General features: G+C 34.7%; 1 long non-coding RNA gene across 2 annotated transcripts in view; it reads left to right on the top strand.

Annotated features, from left to right (window-relative positions):
* The first annotated feature begins 3863 nt into the window (after nucleotides 1-3863).
* The window catches only part of LOC306666238, a 41626-nt gene continuing 39489 nt past the window's right edge, over nucleotides 3864-6000 (top strand). Inside the window, exons 1-2 of one of the 2 annotated variants that reach the window (XR_013765241.1) lie at nucleotides 3864-4037; nucleotides 4188-4323. This is a non-coding gene — a long non-coding RNA (uncharacterized lncRNA). The remainder of the gene's footprint in view (nucleotides 4038-4187; nucleotides 4324-6000) is intronic. The other variant, XR_013765240.1, reaches the window with a different exon arrangement.

Below are 6000 nucleotides of genomic sequence, written 5' to 3'. Positions count from 1 at the left end.
CTCAGGGAATGTAAATATGTACATGGCTTGGCATGGCCTCCAGGGATTTGCAATTCAGTTGAAGAGAAAAGAAGTAGATGCCATGAAGATATAAGCTCATTTGTGAGTGGTATCAATTTCATTGTGGGTCAGGAGAATAAAAGGTATTTTTGAGTCCTTGGGAGGATATTGGGAAGATGTGCATGCACATAGTTCTCTGAGAAAGGATCACATGTTCTATTGATTTCTCTCTAATCTCTGGAGGCACAATTGTTCTCATTGTTTAGGGAGTTGTTGGAATAATCAAAGATGTTCTCTTGGAGAAAGTAAGATAAGCCTGGAAGAAAAATTTTGCATTAAAAAAAAGAAGAAGAAGAAAAAAAAAAAAAGAGATGCTGGAGTGGAGACATCCAGAGACAAGGCGGAGCATTCTAGAAGGGGACAACAATGTGAATGGATGATAGAAGGCAGAAAAGTATTCAGTAATTTTTTCAGAAAATGTTGAGTAACTGCCAAGTTGAATTAGAGCTGCCAGGTCAGGCCAAATTGCAGCAGACTTTGGCTTCCAAATAAGCCTTTATCAGTATAACAAGATCTCTAAGCATTTTTGAAAGTTGAAATTTGTGGTGTGTAAATTAGATTGGGAAATGGAAAAAGATGAAGTTGATGCTATTTATTATTATTTTCATTTTTTACACAGCACATATAAAGTACATGTAACATTCCATTAGCTGGAAGCAAAAGGAAAAATAAGGATTAGAGAAAATGATAAGGTTGAAGGCTTCCAACTACAGGTATAGTGACAGAAGCTAGGAATTCTCTCATTCACTCCAGTGAAAAATGATTGAGTGTCTCTACTGCGAGCCAGGTGCACTTCTAGGGGCTTGAAATACATCAGGGAACAAAGCAAAGCTACAGCTCCCGAGGTGTTTGTTTCCTTGAGGAAATCTTCGTGAATGGGACAATTGTGGCAGCCCATGGGTTGATTGAGACAGGGAAACCATTATGAAGTGGTGGAGCCATTTCTAGATGTTTGCATGAAATTCGCTTGTTCAAGGTAGATATTGTCATAAATATCCCATTTGAACTAATAAGTAAAGCAACTCAAGAGTATTTATACTTGAAATTGTTTCAAAATGATCATACACTTCATCAATTTGAATTTTCTACAATGACCTGATAGGGAAAGAAAAGAAAAAGAAAAGGAGAGAGGAGATAGAAAAAGAAATGCAAAAAAAAAAAAAAAAAAAAAAAAAAAAAAAAAAATCAATATTGGAGGTGTTTTGGATAGTCAGATAGCATATTGGATTGATTATGTAGTAAACATGATATAAAACAAAAGAATTCAATATATTGAAGTTTTTAATGTGAGATTTAACTCTGAGAATATGCTTTCCTCTAAAATTTCTGTGCATTGAAGAATTTAATCCTGAGAATGGATTACAAGTGAAATACCACAATTGATTCAGGACACTAGTTCTCTAATATTAAAAATGCTCCCTACTTGTTGTATAGTTATGTGCAATTCAAAATTGTAATGAATGATTACTTATTATTTTCTATGTTAAAGTGACTATGAAAGGCAATGGAAACAAAGTTTTACAAGAAAAAACAGAATTCATCTCCAAGAAATTTATCATCTAAGCAGGGAAACAAGCATGTTAAAAAAACAACCCAATCAATAAATAGGCTAAGGAACTGAGAGGACACTTCATAGAAGATATACAGTTGATCAATGAATATATGAAATACATATTCAACATCTCTAGCAATTAAAGAAATGCAAATAAAAACCACTTTACTATTTCATCTCATCCAGTCAGAATGGCAATTATTAAGTATATAAGTAACAATAAATGTTGGTGAGGACTTGGGGAAGAGGTACACTTATACATTGCTGGTGGAACTGCAAATTGGTACAACCATTATGGAAAGTAGTATGGAGAGTCCTTGGAAAACTTGGAATGGAATCACCATTTAATCCAGTTACTTGCTCTTTGGTTTATACACAAAAGACTTAAAACCAGCATACTACAGTGACACAGCTACATCAATGTTTATAGCAGCTCACTCAACAATAGCTAAACTATGGAACCAACCTAGGTGTCCTTCAACAGATGCATGATTAAAGAAAATGTGATATATATATATATATATATATATATATGATGGAATATTACTCAGCTTTAAAGAAGAAAAATTATGGCATTTGCTGGTAAATGGATGGAGTTGGAGAATATCATGCTAAGTGAAATAAGCCAAACCCCAAAACCCAAAGGCTGAATATTTTCTCTGATATGCAGATGCTAATTCACAATGGGAGTGGGGTGGCACTAGGGAAGAATAGAGTTACTTTATATTAGTAGAAGGGTATGAAGGGAGGGGAAAGGGTATGGGGATAGGAGGTATAGTAGAGTGAAACAGACATTATTACCTCATGTACATATAAGATTGCATGACCCATGTGAACCTACAATAGGTACAATCAGGAAGTTTTGAAATTACACTCCATTTATGTATGATTTATGAAAATATATAAATGTGTTCTATTGTCATGTATAAATAATTAGAACAAATAAAAAATAAAAAAAGCTATAATTAAATATGATTAAAAGAAACAAGGTGTCTAAACCTGCTTGGGGACTATCTAGAAAGCTTACCAAAAAATGACTTTGAAGATAATTTCAGAAGATAGGTCAGGTCAGAAAGGGCATAGTATAGACAAATAAATGCACTAAAGAGGCATAAAGGAGAGAAGGCTAAGCAAATTGCAAAAAATTGAAGGAAGGGCTGCTGGTGGAGTTGTCAAAAGACATGACCCTGGAGTGTGGCCAAGAGCAGCTCATGGAGAGTCTTGCACACTAGCAGCCCATGTTAGAATATCCCGCAGTGGAATCTGTTGAGCTCTGAAATGTTAGAAGAGATAATGCTGTCATTATATTCCTCAATCATAATATGTCAAATAATAACTCTGAATTGTTATATAAATAATCTCTGAAGTGTTTCAAAATAGGACGATTCAATCTAACACAAAGCAGTGGTCATTTTTGCAGGAAGAATCCAGATTCCCTGGGGTAAAGGAGAGTAAAATCATAAATAGATACAGGCTTAATGAGTTTGCAAAAGGCAATACTCATTTATTCAGACCATAGAGCCACAAAAAGAATAACACCAATTGATTAATTCATCCAATAAATGTTAGCTGCCCATAATGTATCACTGTGAGAGATGAGTCTTGCTCCTAAGGAGTTTGTAAGGTACCACAAAACTCACAATCTTTGATTCTGAGGAACTAAAGCAATAGAATCAGCTGGACATATTGTGGCTCCTTCCTGCCTCCCAGGTATGTGAGTGAATTATATTGCTGATCTTCATAGAGTGGGAAAGTTAATGGACAATTATATTTCTTAACATGCTTATAAGTGCTTCTTTTGTGCACTGAATGTTAGTCTGTTTATAAGACATGCCACAAAGTGGTCTAGTGGGAACTCTTTAAACTGGTGCTACAAACTTGAGGTTGTGAAATATAAAACAAGTCAGTACTTTCAGTATACTATAATGAGAATAGGAGAGAATAAGATGGATGAGCCCAACAAAGGGATAGCTTTACCAACTAAGGCAAACAGTGTTGTTTGGTGGCCTACAAGCATTCACTAATTTTGTCCATGTTTTGCCCAGGGACTTTGGGCATCAGGAGGGTTTGGCTTCCTCCCCAACTCCAGGGGTGAAGCTTGATTTGTCCAAGTCAATTATGGTAATTCTACACCCCTGCCAAGTGATTCATGCTGGCATGGGCATTAACAGAATTTTGGCAAGATAGATATGAAGGGAAATCAGTTGGATAACTTCTGGGACATTTCTAGCCGTGCTTATTTAGGGATACAAGGAGAAGAATATGCCCTCTCTGCATTCTGGCTTTTGGATATTGTTGTGGAAGGATGTGATATTTAAAGATGCTGCAGCCATCTTGCTCTTAGTAAAGGACCAGCCTGAGGACATATGTCTACATTCTGATGATGGTAGTATGGAAGAGTTGGAAAGAGCCAAAGTTATTTAAGGTCCAAGGGACTGATGAATTGACCTTAATCATTTAATTTAATTAATCAATTAATCATTCCTACCTTTCCACAGCCCCAAACTCCTATACTGCATAGAAAACGTCCTTGCTGAATTCAGTTTCATTTTAATGACTTTTCTCTTTCTTGCAGCCAAAGGCATTGTTGGGGAGGAAATCATTTCCTGTACCCTTTTATATTCAAATATGTGGGATTCTGCAAATTAAACCGAAAAAAGATTAATAGAAGAGAAGATATGTTTCTTTTCTTTTCAAAAACACTTTTTGAGGTCTGATCGATGTTCAAAAACTTACGTATTTAATGTGTATAACTTGATGAGTTTGGAGATAAGTATATACTCAAGAATTCATCATTATTATCTGTCATAAACCTGTCCAGAACCTATAAAAATTTTCTTTTAACATCTATTTATTATTATTATTATTATTTGGTATGATGAGAACTCTTCACATAAGATCGACTTTCACAGTATAATTTTAAGTACATGATACCTCAGTTTTAACTACAGGCACTGTGTTCTGCAGTTGCATTGTAGGGCTTATTTATCTGGTAGAACCCAAACTTTGTGCTTTTTGATTAGTTCATCCCAATGTTCCCTATTCCCAACCCCTCCAACCACCATTGTCTTCGCTGCTTCTATGAGTTTGACTGTGTTAGCTTCATAATGTAAGTGGATTGATTTATCCTTCTGTACCTGGCTCACTTCACTAGGTTGTTCTCCAGGTTCGTCCCTGTTGTCACAAGTGGTCAGAGTTCCTTCCATCCTAAATCAAAACGATACTGCATTGTATGTATGTAACACATTATCTTTGTCCATTTATCCTCTGAAAACATTCAATTTGCTTCTATGTCTTGGTCATTATGAACAACACTGCAATTAACATGTTCTAATTTCCATTTCTTTGATATATACCTGGAAATAGGATTGCTACATCATAGGGTAGTTCTAGTTGTAATTTAATTTTTTTTGAGGAACTACCATACTGTTTTCCATAGTGGCAGCATCAGTTTAAATTTTTACAGTGTTCTTTTTTATCTGAATCCTTGTTAATACTTACTATTTAATGAATACATACTAATCATTCCTACAGGTGAGTGGTAAATATCTTATTTTGCTTTTGATCTGCATTTCCCCAATGGGTAGTGACATTGAGTAACTTCTCATATATAAGTTGGCCATTCGTATGTCTTCACTGAAGAAATGTCTTTTCAACTCTTTTGCTCCTTTTTTAAAATAGTTATTTGGTTTTTGCTATCAAATTGTAGGAGTTATTTATATATTTTAGATATTAACCCTTTATAAGGTACATAGTTTGCAAATGTTTTGTTCCATTCTGTAGATTGCCTTTTTATTTAGTTATTTCCTTTGCTGTGCAAAGTCATATTAATTTGAAATAATCCCATTTCTCTATTTTTGCTTTTATTGACAGTGTCTTTGGTGTTATACCCAAGAACTATTGCCAAAATCAGTGTCAAGGAGCTTATGTTTTCTTCTAGAAGTATTATGGTTTCATGTCGTAAAGGGTTTGCATTTTAAATCAATTTTTTATTTATCTTTTAATTTTTTACAGACTGCATTTCGATTCATTGTACACAAATGGGGTACATTATTTCATTTCTATTATTGTGCATGATGTAGATTCATAACATTTGTGTAATCATACATGTACATAGGGTAGTGATGTCTGTCTCATTCCACCATTTTTCATACCCCCCTCCCTCTCATTTCCTTCTACATAATCTAAAGTTCCCCCATTCTTCTCTCACTCCCCACCTCCTACCACCATTGTATATCATTCTCCACTTATCAGGGAAAACATTTGGCCTTTGGTTTTCTTGGGCTTGGCTTAATTTACTTAGCATGATATTCTCCAATTCTATCCATTTATTTGCAAAGGTCATTATATTATTTTTCTTTATGGCTGAATAGTATTCCATTGTGTGT

Source organism: Sciurus vulgaris, assembly GCF_902686455.1.
Source record: "Sciurus vulgaris genome assembly, chromosome: 7".
Lineage (NCBI taxonomy): Eukaryota > Metazoa > Chordata > Mammalia > Rodentia > Sciuridae > Sciurus > Sciurus vulgaris.
The sequence above is the reverse complement of the archived record's forward strand: the minus strand, read 5'-3'. Positions and strand labels throughout refer to the sequence as shown.